Genomic DNA, 9,986 nt, shown 5'->3' on the forward strand with positions numbered 1-9,986 from the left:
CGGGATCCTCTTCAAAATACCATGACTTTTTGTTCTGGGCAAGGGCCATGGCATGAGTATTTCATCAACAGCACCATGCTCCACTGCACCGTGACTGACAGTTAGTGCAGGTCATCTGCAAAGAGCCGGAATTGGATTTCTGGTCATGCTGAGGCAAGCCAGAGGCTGTCTTTTACTCTGATACACGACTAATTAATTAACATCAGTGGTGAGCAGTCCTGGACTCTTTCTCTCTGTGACATTCCCCTTTATATTCCACTCTCACGCCATCTCCTCTATATAGATATGTCTTCCAACACCAACACACACACACACACACACACACACACACACACACACACACACACACACACACACACACACACCAACACACACACACACACACACACACACACACACACACACACACACACACACACACACACACAGATACACATACACACAGATACAGACATTCTCACGCACATACTCAGGCACGCACGCATGCATGCCCGCACACACACACACACACACACACACACACACACACACACACACACACACACACACACACACACACATATAAAAAGACCAACTCCCTCTGTGTCTCTCTGCACAGCTCACTCTTTGTTTTCATTGCTGGCGCATTCCACTGTTTTTCTGGCCATACTAGATAAGATCATACCTTTTAGAGATGCTACAGGATTTTTCCTGCTAATTATTTACAGTATATAAACTTTTGGCTCAAGTGTTGATCATGTGGTTCATGATATCATGTTAATTGATTTCTTGTCTCATTAGACCACCCAGTCCTCAGTTTAAGGCCAACTAACCATTGCAAAATAAGCTTTTGCTTATGGTAGTGGGGAGGTGTACCCGTTTTTGCTCGTGAGTGCTAATTTTAGAACTAGTGGCTGAAAATATACAAAAATGCTATAGCATCACATTAATGGACTAATTAAGTGAATGAGGTGACGTGGAGGAGGACGTCAGCACCAGGCATCTCTCTCACCTCAGCCTCCTCTTGGTGTGCTCCTGAGATCGTAACCACCAGTGACAGATTAAGGCATGTGTCCTCCTCTTCCTTTAGATCCTGTCCGCTCTGACGGGACTATGCTCTGTCTTTGATGGAGGACAGGTGGGACGACAACAGGGAGAGCGGAGTGGAGAGAAGAGCGGAGGGCGGGTGTGGAGGAGAGTGTGGCTTGAGTGCAGAGAGCAGGGGCAGCTGTCGCCACAGATCACTGTGGCAATCTCAGGTTTTGTCATATTATATTTGAACCGGACTCCATCTGTGATTGGTCCTGTTTCCTATCAGTCATCGGGTCACCGCAGCAACAACCCAGTGGAGCGTATGTTGAGGCCAGCCCTCTTCTCTGTCAGGGTGCTATAAATAGGAGGAGAGAAGGCCCCAGGCTCCATCTGTAATGAGATTAAACCCAACCAGCTTCAGCTCCCAGTGTTTATTGCGCTTTATTTCAGCTTCCTTTCTGTATTTCAATGTGTACAAGAAAGATATTGAGTGTGTCTGCGTTTGCATGCGAGGCACAGAGTATGCATAGAACACGTTGTGTATCCTCTGCTTGTGTATTAGCGTGTGTGTGTGTGTGTGTGTGTGTATGTACTGTACACAGAGGATGTGTGTGTAATGTCCTCATTTTGCACCCCTCAGGGCATGGCACATCTCCTTAAGATGCGCTCGTCATGAGGGTAAAGCATTTGTCACCATAACGTTTTGCCATCAGGATGCAACTGCCGAGCTGAAATTGTCATTGGGTTCTCACATTTGAACCAGTTTGCTTTGCATTCTATGGCGTTGGCCATTGTTTCTCCAGCACGAGGCGAGAGTTACCACAGTAGTAAGGCTTTTGCCTGGCTATTGTTACTCTAATTCCTGAACTGTGAATGCCACACGGAGTGAGTTCCGCTCTGGCACAGCCATTGTGTGTGTGAGTTTGTGCCTGTATGTGTTTGCGGGCGTTATTGTGAGGCTGAATGTGTCTGGGGACATGTAGAGTGGGAGACATCCCGTCTGTTTGGACATACTGCTTATTCACAGCCTATACTCACTCTCCCTCCAATGTGTTAGAACGGCCTGTTACTAGACACACTAACTGTATGGAGCTCCCACCGTACCCCGGGCCTCATTAGCCAATCAATGCTCCTCCCTCCCTCCGTTCTCCATCAATTACGGCGCGCTCTGCTCCCCTGGTCCAGTCCACTCTCAGCCAGCCACAGCCGTATATCTGCTATTTGTCTCCTTCATCCCACTCTCATTACAGCTGTGACTCCAAACATGATGTCTATAAACACTAATGCAGCGCACCGCTGAGTTCTATTATAAGGACATCCATCAGTGGCAGCAGCAATATGGAGAGAGATAAGATGAGAGCAAGAGAGGTGTGGCTGATAGACGAGATAGATGGAATTCTGAGAGAGAGGGAGATGAGATGGACTTACAGCGTGGGGCAATTATTACAGAGAGACGGTAGAAACAGATGTAGTGGTGTCTATGAATACAGATCAATTAGAGTGGATTCATCACAGCATGGCACTTCAAAGCAAAAATAAGCTTTTAGAAAACATTTACCATCTCTCGCCCCAAACTCATATTTCAGACAGAAAGGCAGTGACAACATGAAACTTTTGGGCTGACTTTCAAAGCTGCTTAACCCAGTCAAACAAAGCGTAGGGATTGCTCCCAACCATTGGGCAGGTGTAGGGACCTGGACCGTGTTCTGACTGAATAAAGAGGGACAGATGCTCAGAGCCATGACGACTGGCAACATGTCAAAACAATAAGACATTGATGTGAAGGAGGAGCAGAGACAGAGATTTTGGTTTGTGTGGGGAAACCCTTTGAAGTCTAAAATGATCCTGGTTTATATCTAAATTGAAGACAAAAAAGACAGAGAGAGCAGTGATGAGATTGACAGGCAGACAGACCCACTCATCAGCCAATCCCAGTCTCTCAGCCTGCAGACCAGTGGCTCCTGTGGAGGAAAATTATCCTTTCTTACTAATAAATTCGGTTGGGTATTGAACTCCAAAAATCTGTGAACGAAGACAAGGCAAATCTAATAACAATGATTAATAATAAGTTTTAATCCAAGCTTGCAGGAGTACAATAGTGTCTCTCTCTAAGAGAGAACCAGAGTAAGTCGGGGGTACAAAGAAAAGGGTGCAAAGAGAAAGCTTCCTATACATTCTATTCCATTCCAAAGTCTCTTTCTTGGACTGTCTTCCAGTTTTCAACATTCCGATCCCATGACTTAACTGGGGGTACCCAGGGGTCCGCTTTATCTCTCCCCCCTGCACCCAACCACACATGAATGTCTTCCAGACTAACCTTGGTTGTACATACATATTACTCTGCATTGTGTTCTTTAATATATGCAATTATAGTTATGCAAAATGATTAATAAATGCAATTATAGTTATACAAAATGATTAATAACTGCAATTATAGTTATACAAAATGATTTGCCTTCCACACTCCCAGACAGTTTAAAGGCAAAATAATCCAGACAGATTATCTACAGTATTCTTTCCCTTACTAATGACTGTTTTACTGCTATTGAGGATAATCATAGAGATCTCACTATTGTTATACAATTGATATACACATGGTTATGTGTTACCTTTGTTAGATGTTAGATTAATGCCTATTGTATGAATCTAACATGATCTCAGTTTTCTAAATGATTCCTAATATAATGTACTCCTACAGTATTATGCTCACACAATTACAGAAACACGAGGAGCTAGCTATAAATTATGAGGTATTTCTAGCCATATAAGGAGGTGACACATCAACTAAACACTTTATTCAGCTAAGAGCTATGAACAACACTGAATATTCTGCAATATCAACAAAAAAAAGATTGATAGTAAGATAAAAGCAACATACTATACATGGAAATCAACCATGTGTGGTTTCTCCCTCAGCTGCACTGCTCACCATATCTAGACCTTGTTATTATGCCACATTATATTAGTAATTATCTATAATATTGGTTTCGTACCCTGACTTCCCCCTTTGTGGTATAAAATTTGTGTAACAAATTGTTTGCCAAGATTGCTGTATTAGAGTGCATTTCACTTTTAAATCGGCTTAGATGTGATGGAATTGAGGTGGAAATACACAGACAAAGATAGATAGGTAGAGAGATAAATAGATAGATAGGTAGAGAGATAAATAGATAGATAGATAGATAGATAGATAGATAGATAGATAGATAGGTAGAGAGATAAATAGATAGATAGATAGATAGATAGATAGATAGATAGATAGATAGATAGATAGATATATGGATGGTTGGATAGATAAAATAGATAGATAGATAGATAGATAGATAGAGATAGATAGATAGATAGATAGATAGATAGATAGATAGATAGATAGATAGATAGATCATGTGGTAGCCCATGGATGGATGGATGGATGGATGGATGGATAGATGGATAGATCATGTTGTAGCCCATGATAAAGAGAGGTGGAAAAAAGACAGATGGAAAGATGGAGGGAGAGATGGTGAGATAGCGATGAGGAACAGAGTTACACTGACACAAAGGTAGCTCTCGATGACTCACGCTCTCTCTCTCTCTCTTCTCTCTCTCTTTCTCTCTCCCTCTTCCTCTCTCCAGTCTGGATTAAAATAAAAGAGCCCCGGCAGCCCCAGCCTGCAGAGAGGGAGTTACGTGCTCCATCTCAGAGACAGGGTGATGCGCTAAAAATACTGCTCCTTGTGTGGGCTGCAGCGGGGCGGTTGGGGAGGAGGGGCTGCTTGGAGAGGTGGTTTACACATTACAGATTTGGTGTGCAGAAGTCGAAGATATCAAATGCAATACAGTGAGCATCTATCATGTTTGCAGCCATAAATGGTTCTTAGGGGTTCTTTATGGCACCATTGAGGTGCAACAAAGTCATTTATACAGCAGAACCATTTCATCAAGGTGGTGCTTTTTGGAACCAGTTACATCAAAAAGGTGATATTTGGAACCTTCTCATCAAAGAGTCTCCCCTAACCCTGTATGAAGTTAGGATGTCACATGAATCGATTAGTGAGGTATTACAACATAAAGAACCGAAATTCACAATTCCCCAGCAAACTTGCTACATTGCTCCCTCCTGTTGCTAGGGAATTGTGGGCAATTATGAATTTCCATTGTTTGTGTTGCATTTTCTCACTAACCGATCTACCTGTGATGTTGGTTAATGTTTGATTCAAACTGTATTACATCTGTGTATTACATGTTCATGCATGTGTTTAGTTGAGGTGGTTCCTGTGAAGTGTGTGCAAACTGTATTACATCTGTGCTCATGTTCATGCATGTGTTTTGTTGGGGTATTTGGTGTGAAGTGTGTGCATGGTTGAGCAAGGCCATTCACCTGGGAGGTATCTTGTGGTTTTAACTTTGATATATGTTGTGGTCTGCCAATATGAAATAGCTTGGAATCTACCTGAAACTAGGCAACTTTTATTATACTAGTTAAAAAAATAAAAATCTACAAAATAGAACCACTCAAGGTTCCTTAGACTGTAGAGTAGAACCATTTAAGGTTCTTTAGACATAACAAAAGTTCTATACCATGATTCATAAATGGCACCACTTATATGTCTCAAAGCATGGAACCTTGTAAAACTGTTAGTTCTAAGAGTGCACTCTTGACTCATTTGTTCAGTCATCTGCACTACACTGATTGCTTTTCTAAGCAGGGCCCCTGAGTCTACATTCTAGGAACTGTTCAGTCTGTGATGACAAGTATATATGTCTATATATATCTATATCTATATCTATATCTAACTATCTATCTATCTATCTATCTATCTATCTATCTATCTATCTATCTATCTATCTATCTATCTAATCTATCTATATCTATATCTATCTGTCTATCTATCTATCTATCTATCTATCTATCTATCTATCTATATCTATATCTATCTATCTATCTATCTATCTATCTATCTATCTATCTATCTATCTATCTATCTATCTATCTATCTATCTATCTATCTATCTATCTATCTGCCCCCTCCCCATGGTAGTGCATGTCTCAGGCGAGGCATCATAGAGAAAGATCAACTCCATTAGGCATTAGACGCAAATCAATATCACTCAGTCCTTGTTGTGAAATAAGCCTCTCCCTCTGTCCCAACATTTATATCTCTCTAGACGGAGGTCTGTACACTCAGTACAAGCCATTACATTTTTACAACTGCTAATTTGTCTAGATGCGGTTGCGTAAATGAAGCAGAGCACCAATTGAGTGTTTCTCCATCTGTCTTCTCTCTGGATCGGTGTCTATGTCAGCCTATCCATCTGTTTAGCTGAGGCTCAATCTCCTGCTCTAGAAACAAATGGAATGGAAATGCAGCTCTTCTCCACAAAGAAATGCAGGCGCGGTATACTCTCTGAAGAACACAGCGCTCATTAGAACAAACACTTGTTCTGACTCCCCCCCCGACATTCCAGTTCAGTAACGCTGCTTAAAGATGTAGATGTTGGAGACACGATTTTAAGTAGTTTCCTTTTACACTAAACGGCCCCTGGATCCGCAGGGATCATTATTTACATATAAAAGGTTAGGGAGCTCACTGGAGCGAGGGAGCATGAGAGTGAGGGAGGAGAGAGAGAGAGAGAGAGAGAGAGGGAGAGTTTACCACCATGGTGGTGGTAGTGGTGGTGGGTGTGTCACTTATCAGCTGAGCACAACCTTGACTGATAATGTACAGTAGAAAGGCTGGCCAATACAGCCGACGTGGATTAGGCTAGCAGTCTATAGTACAGAACAAACTGTTGAAATACAGTATACGGTCGAAAGACAACTGGATAATGCTGTATCACAGATGTACAGATGTCCTAGTTTGTGCGATGATATATAATAATGAAAATCAGAGTGTCCTAAAATCAAATCTAATATTGGAAATGTAGCCTGTTATAGCCTACAGCACAGCACAGTCGAGTCGAGGCAATCAAGGGTTAAGCATACACAAGGTAAACAGGAAAATGATAGAGATTTGTGCCTTTGACATGGTTCCTCTGAGAGCTGATGCAGCATTACTGATCTACTGATAGTAATGCAAGGTGATGGGTGTCCCTGGTGGGGTCGGGAGGATACAGACGTTAAGACAAACAACGCGGCAGCAGAGACCAGAATGATGCTGGGGAATGAGGGAGCTGGGAGCGTCTTAGGTGAACTGTTCAATTTGGGAAGTGTATTTGAACAATGCATTATCCGTTCTGTCTGAGTGCTGTCAGGTTTAGTGAGTAGTCTTTCACACTGAGGTGAGCCTGTGGGTTTCCAGTTGATCGATGGTCTGATTATTCAGTAGAGTGCGTCTATGTAAAGAACCCCTATCACCAGGGTTAGCCAGGCGAGTGATTGTCAGAGGAATCAATTCTTGTGCTTTATAAGCTTCTCCCTGAAAGGATCTGCACTTTCTGTTCCTCCACGACTCTCTGTGTTCAGCCACTCTGGATAGTGTCTCTGATCCTGTGGGCAGGATAATCTGCTGTAATCCTTTGCTGTTATCTCACCACAGTGCAGTGGACGGGGGGAAGCACGGCCGGGCGGGGAGGAGCCGGGGCACCGCTGGGTGACCAGCCTGTCACTCTCAATCTGCTCTGTAGACAGTCCCCTCCCCCTCTCCCTCCCCCTCTCCTTCCTTCTTCCTCTCCCCATTCCTCGCCCCTGCAGTGTCCCCGGCCTGGCACAGCCCAGCCCTGTGTGAGGCTCCGATGGACAGATGCCCTCCGTGAGCCTGGGTGGCATGGTGCCAGGGCTGCCCCCTCACAGGCCCAATCAGCCAGTCAGGCAGTGGAAATGGTAGTATTAATGTGCAGGCAGGCCGGAGTCTGTGTCACCATCTCTATTAGATGAGGGATAGCCTCGTGAAATGCAGGGCATGCTGGGGCACGCAGAGGTGATGAGGCAGCGTTGGACATGTCATATCTGAGACATGTCAGTCGTGGGCACCGTGCCCAAAAAGCCTGCCTGCAAGAGGAGAGCTCCATAAAAACCCTATCATCTTGCCAGATCAGTTGCTGATTCAACAGAGTGATTCAACTGCACCAGTAAATACACAGTTGTGATTATATGATTGGTCCATAAAAGTAGCACCCCCATTCCCCCCCCCCCTCTCCTCTGCCCCCCACACACACACACCTAGGCATAGCAATCAGCCAGGTGCTAAATGCCTGGGTGAGGCACAGCGTATGTGGGGGGTGGGGGGAGGGGGGGGGGGGAATCTTGGCAGTGGAGAAAGCGGGGGCAGGAAATAACTGTCATCCTCCATTGAGCCATTGAGGCTGAGGATACAAGGTTGCAGGGAGGTGGTGGTGAGAGGCTGAGGAAGGTTTATCAGTAACTCGAGGACAGGGAAGGAGTGAGAGAGAAAGAGAGAGAGAGAGAGAGAGGGAGAGAGAGAGGGAGAGAGAGAGAGAGGGAGAGGGAGAGAGAGAGAGGGAGAGAGAAAGAGAAAGAGGGGAGAATGGTTAAGTAAAGTGTCTTTAAGAAATGAAGGCTCCCTCCCTAATGTGAGCGAGTGCTGGGCTGGCCTGTGACGGCACTGTGGAGAGGAAAGGAGAGGAGAGGAGAGGAGAGGAGAGGAGAGGAGAGCTTGGAGGAATGGGCTCTGGGCAAAATGCTGATGTACAGAACAGACAGGGCCTCCATATTGATTGTTATAGAATAATCAAATGGACGGGGGGGGGGGGGTCAATGGATGGATTGAGAGTGCAAATCTCTTACCCTGTCCCTTATCAGGTTTAATTAAACGAATCATTGCATTGACTCAGGCTTCAAAGCCTTTTAAAGCCTGCAAATTCCGAAATGTGTGCATAGAAGAGAAATTAGGCATCGCTGCAGAGCACTCAAATTCTCTGGTTTAGATACTGTAAAGCACTCAATAATACTCTGCAGCACTGAGACACATAACAGCATAACACTCTATCAACTCTTACTCTATCAATCTATTGATTTCTCAATGCAATAACACAAGCTGCATAAAGTACTGGCTTAGACCTACTTCATAATATGCAGCACATGCAGACACATGAGGGGTTATAGAGCATACTACTCTACTATATTGACTTATCAATGCAATAACACGAGCCACATACAGTGTCTAAATGTTCTTAGGATTCTCAGTCAAATACTGCTGAGCTGAATATATTACAGTTCAACCAGATGAGGCTTCACATTGAAGATTGCTAACAATGATTTATTGATATATGAGACTGACAGACAGGAATTATCAGTGTGGTGTGGAGCCGTCAGCCGGGAGGAACACCTGGGACCTGTTACTGTCAATGGTTACCTCTGAATCTGGCTTGTTACTGTGTTGACTAAGTAATGAGATCAGCTCATTTCTCTCTCGTTGAATTCCCGTTAACTCCCATTATTTACACATGCAAAACCTGAGGTTTCCTTTTTTATACGCCAGTGAATTCTGTATCTCACAATCATGCAAGAGTCGTCTCGTTAATGTGTTCCTTACTGTTCTTCTGTCTGCTGTGAAATGAGAACTGTACAGGCCAGTAATGTATGGAATCTAGCCATTGTGAGTAATAGAAGCAGACAGGTCAGGTACATGATAAACAGAAGCTTTAATCTGTCCTCTCTCCTCAGTGGGCTGTGAGGGTTAGCGCACTGGTTTGTTATCTTCTAGAGGAAGGACTCACCCAGCTGGCACAAATCCTTTTCCCTCGGAAACCTCTGATCATCATGTCATTGTCCACAGTGATACTCTCCAGGGACTCTTGTTATCACATAATGAAACCGAGAGAGCTGTCGGCAGTCTGTCCTGTAATCACAGTGTGTGTAGTGTGTGTGTGTGTGTGTGTGTGTGTGTGTGTGTGTGTGTGTGTGTGTGTGTGTGTGTGTGTGTGTGTGTGTGTGCTTGTCAGTGTCTGTGTGTGTGCTTGTGTGTGAAATTATTCTGTGAAATGTTGTGTTCAACTCAATTTTTTAGGCACTCATTAATAATTGATATGTGATA

Source organism: Argentina silus (assembly GCF_951799395.1).
Source record: "Argentina silus genome assembly, chromosome: 9".
In the NCBI taxonomy this organism is placed as follows: domain Eukaryota; kingdom Metazoa; phylum Chordata; class Actinopteri; order Argentiniformes; family Argentinidae; genus Argentina; species Argentina silus.